The 21,941-nt window shown below is 43.4% G+C and overlaps 1 long non-coding RNA gene and 9 other non-coding genes across 10 annotated transcripts; all 10 read right to left on the bottom strand.

The window, feature by feature from the left end:
* Positions 1-4,097: 4,097 nt before the first annotated feature.
* trnav-cac (transfer RNA valine (anticodon CAC)) lies at positions 4,098-4,170 on the bottom strand. The gene has a single exon. It is a non-coding gene; the product is annotated as a tRNA-Val (tRNA).
* A 222-nt stretch (positions 4,171-4,392) lies between these two features.
* trnav-aac (transfer RNA valine (anticodon AAC)) lies at positions 4,393-4,465 on the bottom strand. The gene has a single exon. It is a non-coding gene; the product is annotated as a tRNA-Val (tRNA).
* A 1,022-nt stretch (positions 4,466-5,487) lies between these two features.
* trnav-cac (transfer RNA valine (anticodon CAC)) lies at positions 5,488-5,560 on the bottom strand. Its single transcript has one exon. It is a non-coding gene; the product is annotated as a tRNA-Val (tRNA).
* A 1,059-nt stretch (positions 5,561-6,619) lies between these two features.
* trnav-cac (transfer RNA valine (anticodon CAC)) lies at positions 6,620-6,692 on the bottom strand. The gene has a single exon. It is a non-coding gene; the product is annotated as a tRNA-Val (tRNA).
* Positions 6,693-6,914: 222 nt separating this feature from the next.
* Positions 6,915-6,985, bottom strand: trnav-aac (transfer RNA valine (anticodon AAC)). The gene has a single exon. It is a non-coding gene; the product is annotated as a tRNA-Val (tRNA).
* A 1,138-nt stretch (positions 6,986-8,123) lies between these two features.
* Positions 8,124-8,196, bottom strand: trnav-cac (transfer RNA valine (anticodon CAC)). The gene has a single exon. It is a non-coding gene; the product is annotated as a tRNA-Val (tRNA).
* Positions 8,197-8,410: 214 nt separating this feature from the next.
* trnav-aac (transfer RNA valine (anticodon AAC)) lies at positions 8,411-8,483 on the bottom strand. Its single transcript has one exon. It is a non-coding gene; the product is annotated as a tRNA-Val (tRNA).
* A 4,404-nt stretch (positions 8,484-12,887) lies between these two features.
* trnav-aac (transfer RNA valine (anticodon AAC)) lies at positions 12,888-12,960 on the bottom strand. Its single transcript has one exon. It is a non-coding gene; the product is annotated as a tRNA-Val (tRNA).
* A 474-nt stretch (positions 12,961-13,434) lies between these two features.
* Positions 13,435-20,755, bottom strand: LOC137120220 (uncharacterized). Its single transcript, XR_010913721.1, has 2 exons — positions 19,961-20,755; positions 13,435-19,912 (listed from the first exon to the last, which is right to left on the bottom strand). It is a non-coding gene; the product is annotated as an uncharacterized lncRNA (long non-coding RNA).
* Positions 20,756-21,716: 961 nt separating this feature from the next.
* Positions 21,717-21,789, bottom strand: trnav-cac (transfer RNA valine (anticodon CAC)). The gene has a single exon. It is a non-coding gene; the product is annotated as a tRNA-Val (tRNA).
* Positions 21,790-21,941: the final 152 nt, after the last annotated feature.

Raw genomic sequence — 21,941 nt, 5'->3', positions numbered from 1 at the left:
GCTTAATGGGGACCATGCTCATATGTAGAGGCTGATCGGTCCAACGCTATGCCAGTGCAGTGTGGAGAGGAGATTGAAGCTCTTGTAATTGACATCCTAGGGCTGCTGCTGCAAGTGCAGCTATTTATCATGGGAGAAATTCTCTATTTCGATTAATAGTATGTGGTCGGCTTGTCCAAACTAAGGCTGTTTAGAAATTGGTTCTTAACTTTCTTCAGTCTTCTTTTCCTTTCGGCTGCTCCCTTTCAGGGGTCGCCACAGCGAATCATGTGCCTCCATCTAACTCTGTCCTCTGCATCCTCTTCTCTCACACCAACTAACTTCATGTCCTCCCTCACTACATCCATAAATCTCCTCTTTGGTCTTCCTCTAGACCTCCTGCCTGGCAGCTCCAACCTCAGCATCCTTCTACCGATATATTCACAGTTTCTCCTCTGAACATGTCCAAACCACCTCAATCTGGCCTCTCTGACTTTATCTCCAAAACATCTAACATGAGCTGTCCCTCTGATGTACTCATTCCTGATCCTGTCCATCCTCGTCACTCCCAAAGAGAACCTCAACATCTTAAGCTCTGCAACCTCCAGCTCTGCCTCCTGTCTTTTCTTCAGTGCAACAGTCTCTAAGCCGAACAACATTGCTGGTCTCACCACCGTCTTGAACACCTTTCCTTTCATTCTCGCTGATACTCTTTTATCACACAACACACCTGACACTTTTCTCCACCCGTTCCAACCTGCCTGCACTCGCCTCTTCACCTCTTTTCCACACTCACCGTTGCTCTGAACCGTTGACCCTAAATACTTAAAGTCCTGCACCTTCTTCACCTCTGCTCCCTGTAACCTCACCGTTCCACCTGGGTCCCTCTCATTCACACACATGTATTCTGTCTTGCTGCGGCTAAGCTTCATTCCTCTGTTTTCCAGAGCAGACCTCCACTTCTCTAGATTTTCCTCCACCTGCTCCCTGCTCTCACTACAAATAACAATGTCATCTGCAAACATCATAGTCCAGGGAGATTCTTGTCTAACCTCATCTGTCAGTCTGTCCATCACCAGAGCAAACAAGAAGGGGCTCAAAGCCGATCCTTGATGCAGACCCACCTCCACCTTGAACTCCTCTGTCACACCTACAGCACACCTCACCACTGTCTTACAGCTCTCATACATGTCCTGCACCACTCTAACATACTTCTCTGCCACTCCAGACGTCCTCATACAATACCACAGCTCCTCTCTCGGCACCCTGTCATACGCTTTTTCTAAATCTACGAAGACACAATGCAACTCCCTATGACCCTCTCTGTACTTCTCCATCAGCGTCCTCAAAGCAAATACTGCATCTGTTGTACTCTTTCTAGGCATGAAACCATATTGCTGCTCACAAATGTTCACCTCTGCCCTTAGCCGAGCTTCCACTACTCTTTCCCACAACTTCATTGTGTGACTCATCAGCTTTATTCCTCTGTAGTTGCCACAGCTCTGCGCATCTCCCTTGTTCTTAAAAATTGGTACCAGTACACTTTTCCTCCAGTCCTCTGGCATCCTCTCACTCTCCAAGATCTTGTTAAACAAACTAGTCAAAAACTCTACTGCCACCTCTCCTAGACACTTCCATACCTCCACAGGTATGTCATCAGGACCAACTACCTTTCCACTCTTCATCCTCTTCAATGTCCTCCTCACTTCACTCTTACTAATCTTTGCTACTTCCTGCTTCACAACAGTCACCTCTTCTACTCTTCGTTCCCTTTCATTTTCCTCGTTCATCAACTCTTCAAAGTACTCCTTCCATCTTCCCATCACACTACTGGCACCTGTCAATACATTTCCATCCTTATCTTTAATCACCCTAACCTGCTGCACATCCTTTCCATCTCTATCTCTTTGTCTGGCCAACCTGTACAAATCCACCTCTCCCTCTTTAGTGTCCAACCTAGCATACAAGTCCTCATATGCTCTTTGTTTGGCCTTTGCCACCTCTATCTTCACCTTACGCTGTATCTCCCTGTACTCCTGTCTACTCTCTTCAGTCCTCTCAGTGTCCCACTTCTTCTTAGCTAACCTCTTTCTCTGTATACACTCCTGAACTGCCTCGTTCCACCACCAAGTCTCCTTGTCCGCTTTCCTCTTTCCAGATGACACACCGAGTACCCTCCTACCTGTCTCCCTGATCAAATTAGCTGTAGTAATCCAGTCATCTGGAAGCACCTCCAAACCACCCAGAGTCTGTCTCAGCTCCTCCCTGAAAACTAAACGACATTCTTCCTTTTTCAACTTCCACCACTTCGTCCTCTGCTCTGCCTTAATCCTCCTTATCTTCCTCACCACCAGCATCATTTTGCACACCACCATCCTGTGTTGTCTGGCTACACTCTCCCCTACCAATGCTTTACAGTCACTGATCTCTTTCAGATTACAACGTCTACATAAGATGTAGTCTACCTGAGTGCTTCTCCCTCCGCTCTTGTACGTCACCCTATGTTCCTGCCTCTTCTGAAAGAAAGTGTTTACTACAGCCATTTCCATTCTCTTTGCAAAGTCAACCACCATCTGACCTTCTGCGTTCCTGTCCTGAACACCAAACCTGCCCATAACAGTCTCATCACCTCTGTTCCCTTCACCTACATGCCCATTGAAATCTGCACCAATGACAACTCTCTCACCTCTGGGGATGCTCTGCATCACTTCATCTAACTCACTCCAGAATTTCTCCTTCTCTTCTAACTCACATCCTACCTGTGGGGCATAACCACTCACAACATTGAACATCACCCCTTCAACTTCCAGCTTCAGGCTCATCAACCTGTCTGATACTCTTTTCACCTCTAGAACATTCCTCACAAAATCCTCTTTCAATATAACTCCTACTCCATTTCTCTTCCTATCTGACCCATGGTAAAACAACTTGAACCCTGCTCCTAAGCTTCTAGCCTTGCTACCTTTCCACCTGGTCTCCTGGACACACAGTATGTCCACCTTCCTTCTCTGCATCATGTCGATCAACTCCCTAGCCTTCCCTGTCATAGTACCAACATTCAAAGTCCCTACTGTCAGTCCTACATTCTTAGCTTTCCTCTTCTCTCTCTGCTTACGAACACACCTTCCTCCTCTTCTTCTTCGTCTTCGACCAACAGTAGTCCAATTTCCACCGGTACCCTGTAGGTCAACAGCACCGGTGGCGGTCGTTGTTGACCCGGGCCCCGACCGATCCGGTATGGAAGCCTTTGTCACGATTCGCATGTTTGATTTGGCATGTGTTTTACGTCGGATGCCCTTCCTGCCACAACCCTCTGCATTTATCCAGACTTGGGACTGGCACAAGAAGACACTGGCTTGTGCCCCCTTGCGGTTACATTTCTTAACTTTCTTCAGTAGTCTCGCATAACCCTTTTTCGACATGCTGTTTGCCATATCGCGTGCACCAAGAATAGGGCATGCAATGCAGGAAAGGGACTCCTCAACAGATAGTCAAAACTGAAATTGAACAACGACTATTGCAACTTTAGCCAGTAATCACTCCACTGCAATTGCACTGTATACATGCCGGACATTCAAATGCACTATACTGTTTACATGCTGCTTTTTTTGTACCTTTGGCACACTTGACTGTACTGTACTGTAAAATAGTATACAATAGGTTTACTGGTCGGCACTATCTTAGGTTTTTTGTCCTGTCCTGTGTTATTTTGTGTTGTCCGTCTACACTGTCTGTCTGTACTGTTTTTCATCTGCACTGTTTACACTAGGTTGAACTCGATGCACTTTACATAGTTTGTGTTGTTTTGTAGCACCTTGGTTCTGGAGGAACGTTATCTCGTTTCTACTGTGTACTGTGTACCACTGTGTATAGTAGAAATGACAATAAAAGCCACTTGACTTGACTTGACTTGACTTGACTTAATCGTCCGCTCTGTCAAAGACACACAGCCTTTATTCAGCGACTACCCTGGCGTAATCTTTTGTTTTTTTGTCTCTTTTGTCTATTTGTGCCATTCTGTGATTTCAGGTTGTTTTACTGAGCAAGCATTCGTAAGAACTTAGTCAACCCACTGACACAGCTTGAGTGTGCATGTCATCTTAAAATAACAACAAGAGTGTTTCTGCCTGGTTTCGAACCAGGGACCTTTCGCGTGTGAGGCGAACGTGATAACCGCTACACCACAGAAACCGGCCACTTTGACAAACTTCTTCAGAGCGTAGCTTCCCAGCAAAGTGAATAAAACAGTCGCGGAAGATTACTCCTAAGGGGCTTTGGGATGACAAGATCTTTATGGAACTTTGTAGTACTAAAACCAAAAGTGTTGCCTTTCTCATTGTTAGAACTGAGACAACCCCTTTTACAAGACACTCCAACCAGGCTGACTGTGCAGATAATAATGGACAGCAACAGTGTTTCTGCCTGGTTTCGAACCAGGGACCTTTCGCGTGTTAGGCGAATGTGATAACCACTACACTACAGAAACTGGCCACGTAGGGTGGCACTTTCAGAGGGTAGCATCTAACCACAAAGCGACACATCATCATGCAAGGTCGACTCTAAGGGGCTTTCAAACCTCCTAGTGCACAATAGGTACTTTCTCAGCTTAATGGGGACCATGCTCATATGTAGAGGCTGATCGGTCCAACGCTATGCCAGTGCAGTGTGGAGAGGAGATTGAAGCTCTTGTAATTGACATCCTAGGGCTGCTGCTGCAAGTGCAGCTATTTATCGTGGTCGTGGTCGGCTTGTCCAAACAAAGGCTGTTTAGAAATTGGTTCTTAACTTTCTTCAGTAGTCTCGCATAACCCTTTTTCGACATGCTGTTTGCCATATCGCGTGCACCAAGAATAGGGAATGCAATGCAGGAAAGGGACTCCTCAACAGATAGTCAAAACTGAAATTGAAAGACGACTATTGCAACTTTAGCCAGTAATCATTCCACTGCAATTGAACTGTATACATGCCGGACATTCAAATGCACTATACTGTTTACATGCTGCTTTTTTTGTACCTTTGGCACACTTGACTGTACTGTACTGTAAAATAGTATACAATAGGTTTACTGGTCGGCACTATCTTAGGTTTTTTGTCCTGTCCTGTGTTATTTTGTGTTGTCCGTCTACACTGTCTGTCATTACTGTTTTTCATCTGCACTGTTTGCACTAGGTTGAACTCGATGCACTTTACATAGCTTGTGTTGTTTTGTAGCACCTTGGTTCTGGAGGAACGTTATCTCATTTCTACTGTGTACTGTGTACCACTGTGTATAATAGAAATGACAATAAAAGCCACTTGACTTGACTTGACTTAATCGTCCGCTCTGTCAAAGACACACAGCCTTTATTCAGCGACTACCCTGGCCTAATCTTTTGTTTTTTTGTCTCTTTTGTCTATTTGTGCCATTCTGTGATTTCAGGTTGTTTTACTGAGCAAGAATTCGTAAGAACTTAGTCAACCCACTGACACAGCTTGAGTGTGCATGTCATCTTAAAATAACAACAAGAGTGTTTCTGCCTGGTTTCGAACCAGGGACGTTTCGCGTGTGAGGCGAACATAATAACCGCTACACCACAGAAACCGGCCACGTAGGGTGTCAATTCCAGAGGGTAGCATCTAACCACAAAGCGACACATCATCATGCAAGGTCGACTCTAAGGGGCTTTCAAACCTCCTAGTGCACAATAGGTACTTTCTCAGCTTAATGGGGACCATGCTCATATGTAGAGGCTGATCGGTCCAACGCTATGCCAGTGCAGTGTGGAGAGGAGATTGAAGCTCTTGTAATTGACATCCTAGGGCTGCTTCTGCAAGCGCAGCTATTTATCATGGGAGAAAGTCTCAATTTTGATTAATAGTATGTGGTCGGCTTGTCCAAACTAAGGCTGTTTAGAAATTGGTTCTTAACTTTCTTCAGTAGTCTCGCATAACCCTTTTTCGACATGCTGTTTGCCATATCGCGTGCACCAAGAATAGGGCATGCAATGCAGGAAAGGGACTCCTCAACAGATAGTCAACACTGAAATTGAACGACGACTATTGCAACTTTAGCCAGTAATCATTCCACTGCAATTGCACTTTATACATGCCGGACATTCAAATGCAGTATACTGTTTACATGCTGCTTTTCTTGCACCTTTGGCACACTTGACTGTACTGTACTGTAAAATAGTATACAATAGGTTTACTGGTCGGCACTGTCTTAGGTTTTGTGTCCTGTCCTGTGTTATTTTGTGTTGTCCATCTACACTGTCTGTCATTACTGTTTTTCATCTGCACTGTTTGCACTAGGTTGAACTCGATGCACTTTACATAGCTTGTGTTGTTTTGTAGCACCTTGGTTCTGGAGGAACGTTATCTCGTTTCTACTGTGTACTGTGTACCACTGTGTATAGTAGAAATGACAATAAAAGCCACTTGACTTGACTTGACTTGACTTGACTTAATCGTCCGCTCTGTCAAAGACACACAGCCTTTATTCAGCGACTACCCTGGCGTAATCTTTTGTTTTTTTGTCTCTTTTGTCTATTTGTGCCATTCTGTGATTTCAGGTTGTTTTACTGAGCAAGCATTCGTAAGAACTTAGTCAACCCACTGACACAGCTTGAGTGTGCATGTCATCTTAAAATAACAACAATAGTGTTTCTGCCTGGTTTCGAACCAGGGACCTTTCGCGTGTGAGGCGAACGTGATAACCGCTACACCACAGAAACCGGCCACTTTGACAAACTTCTTCAGAGCGTAGCTTCCCAGCAAAGTGAATAAAACAGTCGCGGAATATTACTTCTAAGGGGCTTTGGGATGACAAGATCTTTATGGAACTTTGTAGTACTAAAACCAAAAGTGTTGCCTTTCGCATTGTTAGAACTTAGACAACCCCTTTTACAAGACACTCCAACCAGGATGACTGTGCAGATAATAATGGACAGCAACAGTGTTTCTGCCTGGTTTCGAACCAGGGACCTTTCGCGTGTTAGGCGAATGTGATAACCACTACACTGTATACATGCCGGACATTCAAATGCACTATACTGTTTACATGCTGCTTTTTTTGTACCTTTGGCACACTTGACTGTACTGTACTGTAAAATAGTATACAATAGGTTTACTGGTCGTCACTATCTTAGGTTTTTTGTCCTGTCCTGTGTTATTTTACAAGGTCGACTCTAAGGGGCTTTCAAACCTCCTAGTGCACAATAGGTACTTTCTCAGCTTAATGAGGACCATATGCTCATATGTAGAGGCTGATCGGTCCAACACTATGCCAGTGCAGTGTGGAGTGGAGATTGAAGCTCTTGTAATTGACATCCTAGGGCTGCTTCTGCAAGCGCAGCTATTTATCATGGGAGAAAGTCTCAATTTCGATTAATAGTATGTGGTCGGCTTGTCCAAACTAAGGCTGTTTAGAAATTGGTTCTTAACTTTTTTCAGTAGTCTCGCATAACCCTTTTTCGACATGCTGTTTGCCATATCGCGTGCACCAAGAATAGGGCATGCAATGCAGGAAAGGGACTCCTCAACAGATAGTCAACACTGAAATTGAACGACGACTATTGCAACTTTAGCCAGTAATCATTCCACTGCAATTGCACTTTATACATGCCGGACATTCAAATGCAGTATACTGTTTACATGCTGCTTTTTTTGCACCTTTGGCACACTTGACTGTACTGTACTGTAAAATAGTATACAATAGGTTTACTGGTCGGCACTGTCTTAGGTTTTGTGTCCTGTCCTGTGTTATTTTGTGTTGTCCATCTACACTGTCTGTCATTACTGTTTTTCATCTGCACTGTTTGCACTAGGTTGAACTCGATGCACTTTACATAGCTTGTGTTGTTTTGTAGCACCTTGGTTCTGGAGGAACGTTATCTCGTTTCTACTGTGTACTGTGTACCACTGTGTATAGTAGAAATGACAATAAAAGCCACTTGACTTGACTTGACTTAATCGTCCGCTCTGTCAAAGACACACAGCCTTTATTCAGCGACTACCCTGGCGTAATCTTTTGTTTTTTTGTCTCTTTTGTCTATTTGTGCCATTCTGTGATTTCAGGTTGTTTTACTGAGCAAGCATTCGTAAGAACTTAGTCAACCCACTGACACAGCTTGAGTGTGCATGTCATCTTAAAATAACAACAGGAGTGTTTCTTCCTGGTTTCGAACCAGGGACCTTTCACGTGTGAGGCGAACGTGATAACCGCTACACCACAGAAACCGGCCACTTTGACAAACTTCTTCAGAGCGTAGCTTCCCAGCAAAGTGAATAAAACAGTCGCGGAAGATTACTCCTAAGGGGCTTTGGGATGAGAAGATCTTTATGGAACTTTGTAGTACTAAAACCAAAAGTGTTGCCTTTCGCATTGTTAGAACTGAGACAACCCCTTTTACAAGACACTCCAACCAGGCTGACTGTGCACTGACAGCAACAGTGTTTCTGCCTGGTTTCGAACCAGGGACCTTTCGCGTGTTAGGCGAATGTGATAACCACTACACTACAGAAACTGGCCACGTAGGGTGTCAATTCCAGAGGGTAGCATCTAACCACAAAGCGACACATCATCATGCAAGGTCGACTCTAAGAGGTTTTCAAACCTCCTAGTGCACAATAGGTACTTTCTCAGCTTAATGGGGACCATGCTCATATGTAGAGGCTGATCGGTCCAACGCTATGCCAGTGCAGTGTGGAGAGGAGATTGAAGCTCTTGTAATTGACATCCTAGGGCTGCTGCTGCAAGTGCAGCTATTTATCATGGGAGAAATTCTCTATTTCGATTAATAGTATGTGGTCGGCTTGTCCAAACTAAGGCTGTTTAGAAATTGGTTCTTAACTTTCTTCAGTCTTCTTTTCCTTTCGGCTGCTCCCTTTCAGGGGTCGCCACAGCGAATCATGTGCCTCCATCTAACTCTGTCCTCTGCATCCTCTTCTCTCACACCAACTAACTTCATGTCCTCCCTCACTACATCCATAAATCTCCTCTTTGGTCTTCCTCTAGACCTCCTGCCTGGCAGCTCCAACCTCAGCATCCTTCTACCGATATATTCACAGTTTCTCCTCTGAACATGTCCAAACCACCTCAATCTGGCCTCTCTGACTTTATCTCCAAAACATCTAACATGAGCTGTCCCTCTGATGTACTCATTCCTGATCCTGTCCATCCTCGTCACTCCCAAAGAGAACCTCAACATCTTAAGCTCTGCAACCTCCAGCTCTGCCTCCTGTCTTTTCTTCAGTGCAACAGTCTCTAAGCCGAACAACATTGCTGGTCTCACCACCGTCTTGAACACCTTTCCTTTCATTCTCGCTGATACTCTTTTATCACACAACACACCTGACACTTTTCTCCACCCGTTCCAACCTGCCTGCACTCGCCTCTTCACCTCTTTTCCACACTCACCGTTGCTCTGAACCGTTGACCCTAAATACTTAAAGTCCTGCACCTTCTTCACCTCTGCTCCCTGTAACCTCACCGTTCCACCTGGGTCCCTCTCATTCACACACATGTATTCTGTCTTGCTGCGGCTAAGCTTCATTCCTCTGTTTTCCAGAGCAGACCTCCACTTCTCTAGATTTTCCTCCACCTGCTCCCTGCTCTCACTACAAATAACAATGTCATCTGCAAACATCATAGTCCAGGGAGATTCTTGTCTAACCTCATCTGTCAGTCTGTCCATCACCAGAGCAAACAAGAAGGGGCTCAAAGCCGATCCTTGATGCAGACCCACCTCCACCTTGAACTCCTCTGTCACACCTACAGCACACCTCACCACTGTCTTACAGCTCTCATACATGTCCTGCACCACTCTAACATACTTCTCTGCCACTCCAGACGTCCTCATACAATACCACAGCTCCTCTCTCGGCACCCTGTCATACGCTTTTTCTAAATCTACGAAGACACAATGCAACTCCCTATGACCCTCTCTGTACTTCTCCATCAGCGTCCTCAAAGCAAATACTGCATCTGTTGTACTCTTTCTAGGCATGAAACCATATTGCTGCTCACAAATGTTCACCTCTGCCCTTAGCCGAGCTTCCACTACTCTTTCCCACAACTTCATTGTGTGACTCATCAGCTTTATTCCTCTGTAGTTGCCACAGCTCTGCGCATCTCCCTTGTTCTTAAAAATTGGTACCAGTACACTTTTCCTCCAGTCCTCTGGCATCCTCTCACTCTCCAAGATCTTGTTAAACAAACTAGTCAAAAACTCTACTGCCACCTCTCCTAGACACTTCCATACCTCCACAGGTATGTCATCAGGACCAACTACCTTTCCACTCTTCATCCTCTTCAATGTCCTCCTCACTTCACTCTTACTAATCTTTGCTACTTCCTGCTTCACAACAGTCACCTCTTCTACTCTTCGTTCCCTTTCATTTTCCTCGTTCATCAACTCTTCAAAGTACTCCTTCCATCTTCCCATCACACTACTGGCACCTGTCAATACATTTCCATCCTTATCTTTAATCACCCTAACCTGCTGCACATCCTTTCCATCTCTATCTCTTTGTCTGGCCAACCTGTACAAATCCACCTCTCCCTCTTTAGTGTCCAACCTAGCATACAAGTCCTCATATGCTCTTTGTTTGGCCTTTGCCACCTCTATCTTCACCTTACGCTGTATCTCCCTGTACTCCTGTCTACTCTCTTCAGTCCTCTCAGTGTCCCACTTCTTCTTAGCTAACCTCTTTCTCTGTATACACTCCTGAACTGCCTCGTTCCACCACCAAGTCTCCTTGTCCGCTTTCCTCTTTCCAGATGACACACCGAGTACCCTCCTACCTGTCTCCCTGATCAAATTAGCTGTAGTAGTCCAGTCATCTGGAAGCACCTCCAAACCACCCAGAGTCTGTCTCAGCTCCTCCCTGAAAACTAAACGACATTCTTCCTTTTTCAACTTCCACCACTTCGTCCTCTGCTCTGCCTTAATCCTCCTTATCTTCCTCACCACCAGCATCATTTTGCACACCACCATCCTGTGTTGTCTGGCTACACTCTCCCCTACCAATGCTTTACAGTCACTGATCTCTTTCAGATTACAACGTCTACATAAGATGTAGTCTACCTGAGTGCTTCTCCCTCCGCTCTTGTACGTCACCCTATGTTCCTGCCTCTTCTGAAAGAAAGTGTTTACTACAGCCATTTCCATTCTCTTTGCAAAGTCAACCACCATCTGACCTTCTGCGTTCCTGTCCTGAACACCAAACCTGCCCATAACAGTCTCATCACCTCTGTTCCCTTCACCTACATGCCCATTGAAATCTGCACCAATGACAACTCTCTCACCTCTGGGGATGCTCTGCATCACTTCATCTAACTCACTCCAGAATTTCTCCTTCTCTTCTAACTCACATCCTACCTGTGGGGCATAACCACTCACAACATTGAACATCACCCCTTCAACTTCCAGCTTCAGGCTCATCAACCTGTCTGATACTCTTTTCACCTCTAGAACATTCCTCACAAAATCCTCTTTCAATATAACTCCTACTCCATTTCTCTTCCTATCTGACCCATGGTAAAACAACTTGAACCCTGCTCCTAAGCTTCTAGCCTTGCTACCTTTCCACCTGGTCTCCTGGACACACAGTATGTCCACCTTCCTTCTCTGCATCATGTCGATCAACTCCCTAGCCTTCCCTGTCATAGTACCAACATTCAAAGTCCCTACTGTCAGTCCTACATTCTTAGCTTTCCTCTTCTCTCTCTGCCTACGAACACACCTTCCTCCTCTTCTTCTTCGTCTTCGACCAACAGTAGTCCAATTTCCACCGGTACCCTGTAGGTCAACAGCACCGGTGGCGGTCGTTGTTGACCCGGGCCCCGACCGATCCGGTATGGAAGCCTTTGTCACGATTCGCATGTTTGATTTGGCATGTGTTTTACGTCGGATGCCCTTCCTGCCACAACCCTCTGCATTTATCCAGACTTGGGACTGGCACAAGAAGACACTGGCTTGTGCCCCCTTGCGGTTACATTTCTTAACTTTCTTCAGTAGTCTCGCATAACCCTTTTTCGACATGCTGTTTGCCATATCGCGTGCACCAAGAATAGGGCATGCAATGCAGGAAAGGGACTCCTCAACAGATAGTCAACACTGAAATTGAACGACGACTATTGCAACTTTAGCCAGTAATCATTCCACTGCAATTGCACTTTATACATGCCGGACATTCAAATGCAGTATACTGTTTACATGCTGCTTTTCTTGCACCTTTGGCACACTTGACTGTACTGTACTGTAAAATAGTATACAATAGGTTTACTGGTCGGCACTGTCTTAGGTTTTGTGTCCTGTCCTGTGTTATTTTGTGTTGTCCATCTACACTGTCTGTCATTACTGTTTTTCATCTGCACTGTTTGCACTAGGTTGAACTCGATGCACTTTACATAGCTTGTGTTGTTTTGTAGCACCTTGGTTCTGGAGGAACGTTATCTCATTTCTACTGTGTACTGTGTACCACTGTGTATAATAGAAATGACAATAAAAGCCACTTGACTTGACTTGACTTAATCGTCCGCTCTGTCAAAGACACACAGCCTTTATTCAGCGACTACCCTGGCGTAATCTTTTGTTTTTTTGTCTCTTTTGTCTATTTGTGCCATTCTGTGATTTCAGGTTGTTTTACTGAGCAAGCATTCGTAAGAACTTAGTCAACCCACTGACACAGCTTGAGTGTGCATGTCATCTTAAAATAACAACAATAGTGTTTCTGCCTGGTTTCGAACCAGGGACCTTTCGCGTGTGAGGCGCGAAAGATTACTTCTAAGGGGCTTTGGGATGACAAGATCTTTATGGAACTTTGTAGTACTAAAACCAAAAGTGTTGCCTTTCGCATTGTTAGAACTGAGACAACCCCTTTTACAAGACACTCTAACCAGGCTGACTGTGCACTGACAGCAACAGTGTTTCTGCCTGGTTTCGAACCAGGGACCTTTCGCGTGTTAGGCGAATGTGATAACCACTACACTACAGAAACTGGCCACGTAGGGTGTCAATTCCAGAGGGTAGCATCTAACCACAAAGCGACACATCATCATGCAAGGTCGACTCTAAGGGGCTTTCAAACCTCCTAGTGCACATTAGGTACTTTCTCAGCTTAATGGGGACCATGCTCATATGTAGAGGCTGATCGGTCCAACGCTATGCCAGTGCAGTGTGGAGAGGAGATTCAAGCTCTTGTAATTGACATCCTAGGGCTGCTTCTGCAAGCGCAGCTATTTATCATGGGAGAAAGTCTCAATTTCGATTAATAGTATGTGGTCGGCTTGTCAAAACTAAGGCTGTTTAGAAATTGGTTCTTAACTTTCTTCAGTAGTCTCGCATAACCCTTTTTCGACATGCTGTTTGCCATATCGCGTGCACCAAAAATGTTGGGTTCTAATAACCACAACAGCGCTGATTACACCAGAAAGTACAGTTCTACAACAGTGAAATAAACACAGAAGTCGACTTTGTCTTTTACTTGCTGCAAGGGGAGCCGGCGGGTCTCAGTGACAGTTGCACTCACCCGAACACAGCCACTCCAAAGAGTATCTCCTTGCAAGCTCTTTTTATTGTAAACAGGACAGAACAGAGAAGGGTATGCCTTCACGTGATTGGACATTTCATGCATACATTACTTTTCTTTAAGTCAAACCATCTGGTTACTGAACAACCAGATATTCTCACCCAAGAAGGAATGTGGACACATGATGTATGTCCTGCTCTACAGGTCCTAAACTAGAAGATTCACAGAACAGGATGCACCTCCTGCTCTGTCCCAAGGGTAAACTAAATTAAGAAAGAATGTAGCGTAGAATACATACATCACACCAAGTTGACCATGTGAGTCCTGTGACCTACCACTCTTCACATAATGATAACAACACAAAGAATATAATATAGAATATAATAGAAAATATAACAAACTCCAACATTCCCTCCTGTTTATCAGTATGTGAAAACTGTTATGTTATTTTCTACATGAGTACCACTTAGTTTCCTATTTTCAGTACCAGTGTCATTTTCCATAACATAGTTATCACATATCACACATCCTTTTAACCAGCTTTATCTAGTTATTGTGATTCATTGAAGTTTGATTCTTCAATACCCATTCTTTGTAACAGCACATAAACAGAAAAAGTCTGATTAAGCATCTTAGACACCATAGATCTTAAACAAGGCACAATACAAGCAAAGAATAGGAAAAATACAAGTAACATAATGAAAAATGGAGTTAAAAATTTTAACAACATTTGCCACCAAGACCCAGACAGAAACCATGACAACCAATTTGGTTCTGCTGAATATGGTCTTGGGACATTACCTTTTGTAAATCCTTCAACACATTCATAGCATCTGAAATGTTTGTGTTTACTTCATCAGGTATGTATGTACAACAAGCTGTTCCTAATTTCACACAGACTCCTCCTTCAGAAGCAGTCAGGAGGTCCAATACCATCCTATTCTGAAGGCTCATGAGTCTTAAGGCATCTATTTCCCTGTTTTGACCTTCATCAATTTTAACAGATTGGTTCACAAACACTTGAAATCGGTAATCAACAGTTTCTAGTCTCAACGCATTTTTTGCCACTCCTACATGTGGAAATAATGTGAGAATAAATCTTCCCCCCTCTGATCGGTGTTTAAACTCATCTGGAACATCGCTTCCCATGGATGTTTTGAGTCAGTGTTGATCCAGTCCCAGTCATCTGTGTGTATGTGTGTCCATCTCTTCGATCGTCTCTGTTTCTGCTCCTGCTGGGAAAATACTAAGAGTGTACCTGCTAGGAATGTAGCCAGAATGAGTTTCCACCACATGGCCATGATTAGTGAGCGCAGATCAGATGATTTCTTCACCGGTTTGAGACCAGGAGTTTCCTCCCACCCTTTGTAGCCGGACTGCCACTGCTACTCGACGCAGGCCAGTGAGGTCACTCTCTTACAATGGCTACGATGTATCCAGGTGGCTCTCTCCTCAATCTTCACAGCAGTTGGTGTGGACAGGATGACTTTGTAGGGTCCCTCCCAGCGAGGGTTGGACCAGCACTTCCTTTTGATGACTTTAATCAGCACCAGATCTCCAGGTTCAATTTGGCTGTCCTGCAAGGATACCACATTATCTGGCAGATTATTTGCACTCATGACTTCTTTACTTCTTAGTAACTTAAGCATCCAATCTGCTAAAGTATGTTCTGCCTCAGCTTTTGTGTCATCATCAATAAATACAGGTAATTTAAATGGTCGACCATAAATAATCTCAAATGGAGTTAGACCATTCTCTGTTGGTATAATTCTCATATACAATTTAACAAGATCAATGCATTCAACCCACGTTCTCCCTGTCTGCTCCATGGTTTTTCTTAACCTTAGCTTTACAGTGCCGTTTGTTCTTTCCACTAACCCTGCACTTTGTGGATGGTATGAGCAGTGGTTTTTTAATTCTATTCCAAGATTGTCTGCTATTCTTTTGACCACCTCATTCACAAAGTGAGGACCATTATCACTGTACAGTCTTTGTGGTTTGCCATGATCAGGTATGATACATTTGCACAGAGCTTTAGCTACGGTCAATGCATCCGCATTTTTACTTGGCAATATCTCTACCCATTTAGAAAATGGACAAATTAACACTAAACAGTACTTATAGTTGTTGCATTTATTTAATTCAATAAAATCCATGTGCAGAAACTGAAATGGATGTTCTGCTTGTGGGAATTTCCCTCTCTTTGGTCTATCATTCCCCTGAGCATTGTGCTTACAACATGTAAGACAGGCTCTACAAAAGTTTTTTGAATAAATATTAAATCCATATGCATGGAAATGCTGCTCTAACATTCTTATCATCCCTCCTGTTGAGACATGGCAAGGCCCATGGCTCAAAATAGCTGCTGTTTTAAAAAGGTTTTTAGGAAGGATGGGCTTGTTGTTAATGTAGTAGGTGTCATTATGAATAGTAGCCCCTTGTTTCAACCACATTTGTTTCTCTTTGTCAGGTGAATGTTTTTAAATGTCTCTCAAAACATCAGTGGAGATTGGTTCTTCCACTGTGCTGTTGTCAATGTGTGTCAGTATGTATGTGCCATGCAGTCCTGTAGCCGCCTCTTTAGCTATTTTATCTGCAAAAGCATTTCCTTTTGTTACAAGGTCTGTGTTTCTTGTGTGCGCTGAGCATTTGCACACCGCTATTCTTTTTGGTAGCAACACTGCATCCAGTAACTTTATTAACAAAGGAGCATGTTCCACTGGTTTGCCCGTGGAGGTTGTCATACCCCTACGTGACCACTGTGCAGCAAAATAGTGTAATGTGGAAAAGGCGTATTGACTGTCAGTATAAATAGTTACACACTTTCCACTAGCAGCTTTGCATGCCTCAATAAGTGCAATAATTTCAGCTGCTTGAGCTGACAAATGTGATGGTAATTTTCCTGCATGCACAATGTTATTATCTGTCACTACAGCAAATCCTGTCTGAGTTTGGCCTGTATTTGTCTTTGAACATGAACCGTCAACAAACCATGTCTCTCCTGTCTGCAAAGGGAAGTCTTGTAAGTCTTGTCTAGGCTTACATTGTTCTTCAGTTAGTTCTATACAGCTATGTGTGTTGCCATCTTCTTCAGTAGGAATGAGTGAAGAAGAGTTCAGGATATTGCATCTTTTAACAGTTATGTGAGGTTGTGACATCAAAGTAGACAGAACAGATAAATGTCTTGCTGGTGATAAGAAAGTCATTTTTGTTTGTGTCAGCAAAATGTCTACAGCATGTGGTACAAGGAGGGTCAATGGATGGAATAACACAACTTCAGATGAGCAGTGTACTGCTTGAGCTGCTGCACACACTGCTCTAACACAATGAGGTAGTGCACTTGCTACAGGATCAAGACGTTTGGAGTAATAAGCTACAGGTTTCAATTTGCCTCCGGTATTTTGTGCAAGCATGGAGGTCATAAAATTGCCTTTGCAATCAACAGTTTGCACAAAAGGCTTGCTGTAATTCGGTAAGCTTAGCACAGTAGCTCCAGTTAGTGCTTGCTTTAATTCTGTCAACGCTCCTTCACCCTCAGGTGTCCATACTACCTTCTGAGTCATTGCCATAGGGTTAGTATATATTATGTCCAGCATTGGCTGTGTCTTTTGGGCATAATTTGGGATCCACAGTCTGCAATAATTACACAATCCTAAGAATTGCATCATGTGTTGTTTTGTTTCTGGTTTTGGGGCTGTGAGGATGGCATGTTTCCTGTCATAGGTTATGCTTCGCCCTTCCCCACAGAGATCATGACCAAGGAATTTAACTTTTTGTTTTACCCATTGTAGTTTTGACAAAGATGCTTTATTTCCTGTTTTAGCTAGATGTTTAAACAGTGCTATTGAAGTGAGTTTATTGTTTTCTGGAGTGTCAGAGGCGATTAAAATGTCATCTACATATACCAATACTTGACTATGTTTTGGTATTGGAAAATCAGACAGGCAATTTTGTATTTCAGCTGAAAAAATTGTAGGGCTATCACAGAACCCTTGCGGTAACCTAGTGTACGTGTATTTCTTCCCCTGATAGGTGAAACCAAACCATCCCTGTGATTCTTTTACTAAAGGAATAGAGAAAAATGCATTACTCAAATCTACTACTGTGAACCATTTCTTATCAGGTTTTAACTGATTCAACAGAGTATGTGGGTCTGGTACACAAGGTGCACGGCTTTCAATTGCCTGATTTACTGCTCTTAGGTCTTGTACCATCCTCCAAATATCTGTGTCTGCCTTTCGCACGGGAAATATAGGAGTGTTACATTGAGCTTGAGGTGACTCAACTATTATCCCTGCCTCAATCATGTCTCTGATCACTGGTTTAATTCCCTCTTCAGCATCAGGCTTCAGTGGGTATTGTCGTACTCTAGGCCTGTAATCTGATTTTGGTTTAATGGTTACAGGTGATGCTGTGGTCATGAGGCCTACATCGGTTTTGCCTTTTGACCAAAATGTGTCTGGGACTTCTGCAAGATCAGGGTTGTCTTTAGCTTGAATTGTGTATCATTCAGCATCTTGAAAGTTTGGGTCATCTAGATGAGTATGTGGCGATGCTGTTATTACCCATCCTAAGGTTTTTTTAAACACTGTGCCTGTTAATGCACACGTTTCCCACCCGTTTGATAACTTTTTCCACTGTGCAATATGGGTGGCTTTCATCATAAATGGGCCAATCTCCTCCCAGTCTGTCCCTACAGGTGTAGTAAGAGACAAGTGGGGTGTGGAATACTGCACATTAAACAGCTTAAAGGCTTGCGGTGAGAAATGCACAGTGCATCCTGCTCTCCCTTTCCCATCAGTGTAAATTGACTTCAAGGTTATACGCTGTGGGCCTAATTTCTGCACCTCCTTGTCATAGGATGGATCTGGGCCTGGTGTACTTTTATATTTCAATGTGACATGCATGTCTTCTGGTTTCATGGTTAAAAACTCTCCTTCCTGCTGTTGGCTAAGTTTTTCTAACAACTGTTGTCCTGTCTTAGTGGGATCGGGTGTTGGTAAATCTAGAGTCCAATAATAGTATGGTTCTCCTGTCCCTTGCATTGCTAATGTGTCTACTGCTTCTCCTTTCCCTAAGGCAATCATGCCTAACGTTGTGGGGACTATAGAGATTTTTAACTTGGAAAGAAGATCTCTCCCTAAGAGATTAACAGGACAGTCTGGACAAATGACAACAGAAGCTTGAATTGACTCTCCAGTGTTTTGATCTTTGAACCATATTGGTTTGGATATGTGATGTTGATTTACTAGTCCATTAGCTGATTTAACATATATAATCTGATTGGAAGCTTTAAGTCCCGGTACTGATTCTCTCAACACCGTCTTATCTGCTCCAGAATCACACAAAAAGGTTACATTTTTACCTTGGACACTCAACAATCTATTCGGGCTCTGTTTACCTACATGTCGGTTTAATAAAACTTCTGCTAGATCTATCATCTCTTCAGTTTTGTTTAGACATTTTCCCGTTTCTAGTCATTCTGAAGATTTGTAGAATGGATTATTTGGGTTGTGTGAGGGCGGCCGATAGTTTCTAATTTGCCGTCTGTATCTACAGTCTCGCGCAATGTGTCCAAAATTACCACAGTTCCAACAACCTTCATCTTTCTGATCTCTATTTGCTCCTCCCCATGCACTTCCTCTTCCTGGCCCTCGTTTTCCCCCTTTTTCTCTTTTCATTTGTCTGGTCTAACCACAGCTGTGCACAATTTAATTCTTTCTCCAACCGGTCTTTATCTTTCGCGCGTGCAGTGCATATTTCAATTTTTAGCTTTTCTACTAAAGTTTGACAATTTGCAACAATTAATTTACCATTAAACTGATGTTTCTTACCCCATCGTGGTAAATAACTAGTGCTGCCTGGTTTGAATTTATCCATATATTTTGCATCCCCCTCATAGGCAGGCTTACTTTTTCCGTTCCCCATTATGACAACCTTTCGTCCGTTCAGGCAAAACGCCTTATCCGGACCTATTCCAAATCCACTTCTTTGTGTTTACCATCAACCTCAAGAATCCTGTTGACACCGTTAGGTTTCCTTCTGAGGTGAGGTCCACACAAGTGGCAGTCACACACACATTCACATATGCATTTCATTCATACTCTATGCGCGCTTTATTTTTATTTATTTTTTTTTTCTTCGACTATTTAAACCTATTTTATTTTAGGTTCTATTTTTCACTTCCTCTCTCTTTCGGCAGAGATTAACCTTTTTTATTTTATTTTTCAATTCCTCTCTCTTTCGGCAGAGATTAACCTTTTTTATTTTATTTTTCAATTCCTCTCTCTTTCGGCAGAGATTAACCCTTTTTTTATTTTATTTTTCAATTCCTCTCTCTTTCGGCAGAGATTAACCCTTTTTTCCTCTCTCTTTAGGCGGAGATTAACCTATTTTCCTCTCTCTTTAGGCGGAGATTAACCTATTTTATTTTATTTTTCAATTCCTCTCTCTTTAGGCGGAGATTAACCTAATTTATAATTTTCAAGAGTCACACTGATCACTCACCGTGTAATTTCACTGGAACTGTCTTCCGGGATTCCGTTGGCCGACACTCAACGAGGGAGGATTGGACTAGTAAAAACACCGGCCCAGCCACGAATTCACGTCCTGGGTCTTTTAACGGGCGTTCCTAGACGTCCGGCGGTCGACCGACTTCGGTGCGTCGTTCTCCTTCCTCGATGACTGTCGTCTCTTGGAATCCGGCTCGAAGGACCAAATAATGTTGGGTTCTAATAACCACAACAGCGCTGATTACACCAGAAAGTACAGTTCTACAACAGTGAAATAAACACAGAAGTCGACTTTGTCTTTTACTTGCTGCAAGGGGAGCCGGCGGGTCTCAGTGACAGTTGCACTCACCCGAACACAGCCACTCCAAAGAGTATCTCCTTGCAAGCTCTTTTTATTGTAAACAGGACAGAACAGAGAAGGGTATGCCTTCACGTGATTGGACATTTCATGCATACATTACTTTTCTTTAAGTCAAACCATCTGGTTACTGAACAACCAGATATTCTCACCCAAGAAGGAATGTGGACACATGATGTATGTCCTGCTCTACAGGTCCTAAACTAGAAGATTCACAGAACAGGATGCACCTCCTGCTCTGTCCCAAGGGTAAACTAAATTAAGAAAGAATGTAGCGTAGAATACATACATCACACCAAGTTGACCATGTGAGTCCTGTGACCTACCACTCTTCACATAATGATAACAACACAAAGAATATAATATAGAATATAATAGAAAATATAACAAACTCCAACAAAGAATAGGGCATGCAATGCAGGAAAGCGACTCCTCTACAGATAGTCAACACTGAAATTGAACGACGACTATTGCAACTTTAGCCAGTAATCATTCCACTGCAATTGCACTTTATACATGCCGGACATTCAAATGCAGTATACTGTTTACATGCTGCTTTTTTTGCACCTTTGGCACACTTGACTGTACTGTACTGTAAAATAGTACACAATAGGTTTACTGGTCGGCACTGTCTTAGGTTTTGTGTCCTGTCCTGTGTTATTTTGTGTTGTCCATCTACACTGTCTGTCATTACTGTTTTTCATCTGCACTGTTTGCACTAGGTTGAACTCGATGCACTTTACATAGCTTGTGTTGTTTTGTAGCACCTTGGTTCTGGAGGAACGTTATCTCGTTTCTACTGTGTACTGTGTACCACTGTGTATAGTAGAAATGACAATAAAAGCCACTTGACTTGACTTGACTTAATCGTCCGCTCTGTCAAAGACACACAGCCTTTATTCAGCGACTACCCTGGCGTAATCTTTTGTTTTTTTGTCTCTTTTGTCTATTTGTGCCATTCTGTGATTTCAGGTTGTTTTACTGAGCAAGCATTCGTAAGAACTTAGTCAACCCACTGACACAGCTTGAGTGTGCATGTCATCTTAAAATAACAACAAGAGTGTTTCTGCCTGGTTTCGAACCTGGGACCTTTCTCGTGTGAGGCGACGTGATAACCGCTACACCACAGAAACCGGCCACTTTGACAAACTTCTTCAGAGCGTAGCTTCCCAGCAAAGTGAATAAAACAGTCACGGAAGATTACTCCTAAGGGGCTTTGGGATGAGAAGATCTTTATGGAACTTTGTAGTACTAAAACCAAAAGTGTTGCCTTTCTCATTGTTAGAACTGAGACAACCCCTTTTACAAGACACTCCAACCAGGCTGACTGTGCAGATAATAATAGACAGCAACCGTGTTTCTGCCTGGTTTCGAACCAGGGACCTTTCGCGTGTGAGGCGAACGTGATAACCGCTACACCACAGAAACCGGCCACGTAGGGTGTCAATTCCAGAGGGTAGCATCTAACCACAAAGCGACACATCATCATGCAAGATCGACTCTAAGGGGCTTTCAAACCTCCTAGTGCACAATAGGTACTTTCTCAGCTTAATGGGGACCATGCTCATATGTAGAGGCTG

Source organism: Channa argus, unplaced genomic scaffold (assembly GCF_033026475.1).
Source record: "Channa argus isolate prfri unplaced genomic scaffold, Channa argus male v1.0 Contig067, whole genome shotgun sequence".
Classification (NCBI taxonomy): Eukaryota; Metazoa; Chordata; class Actinopteri; order Anabantiformes; family Channidae; genus Channa; species Channa argus.
This window is presented reverse-complemented; position numbering and strand designations above follow the sequence as displayed.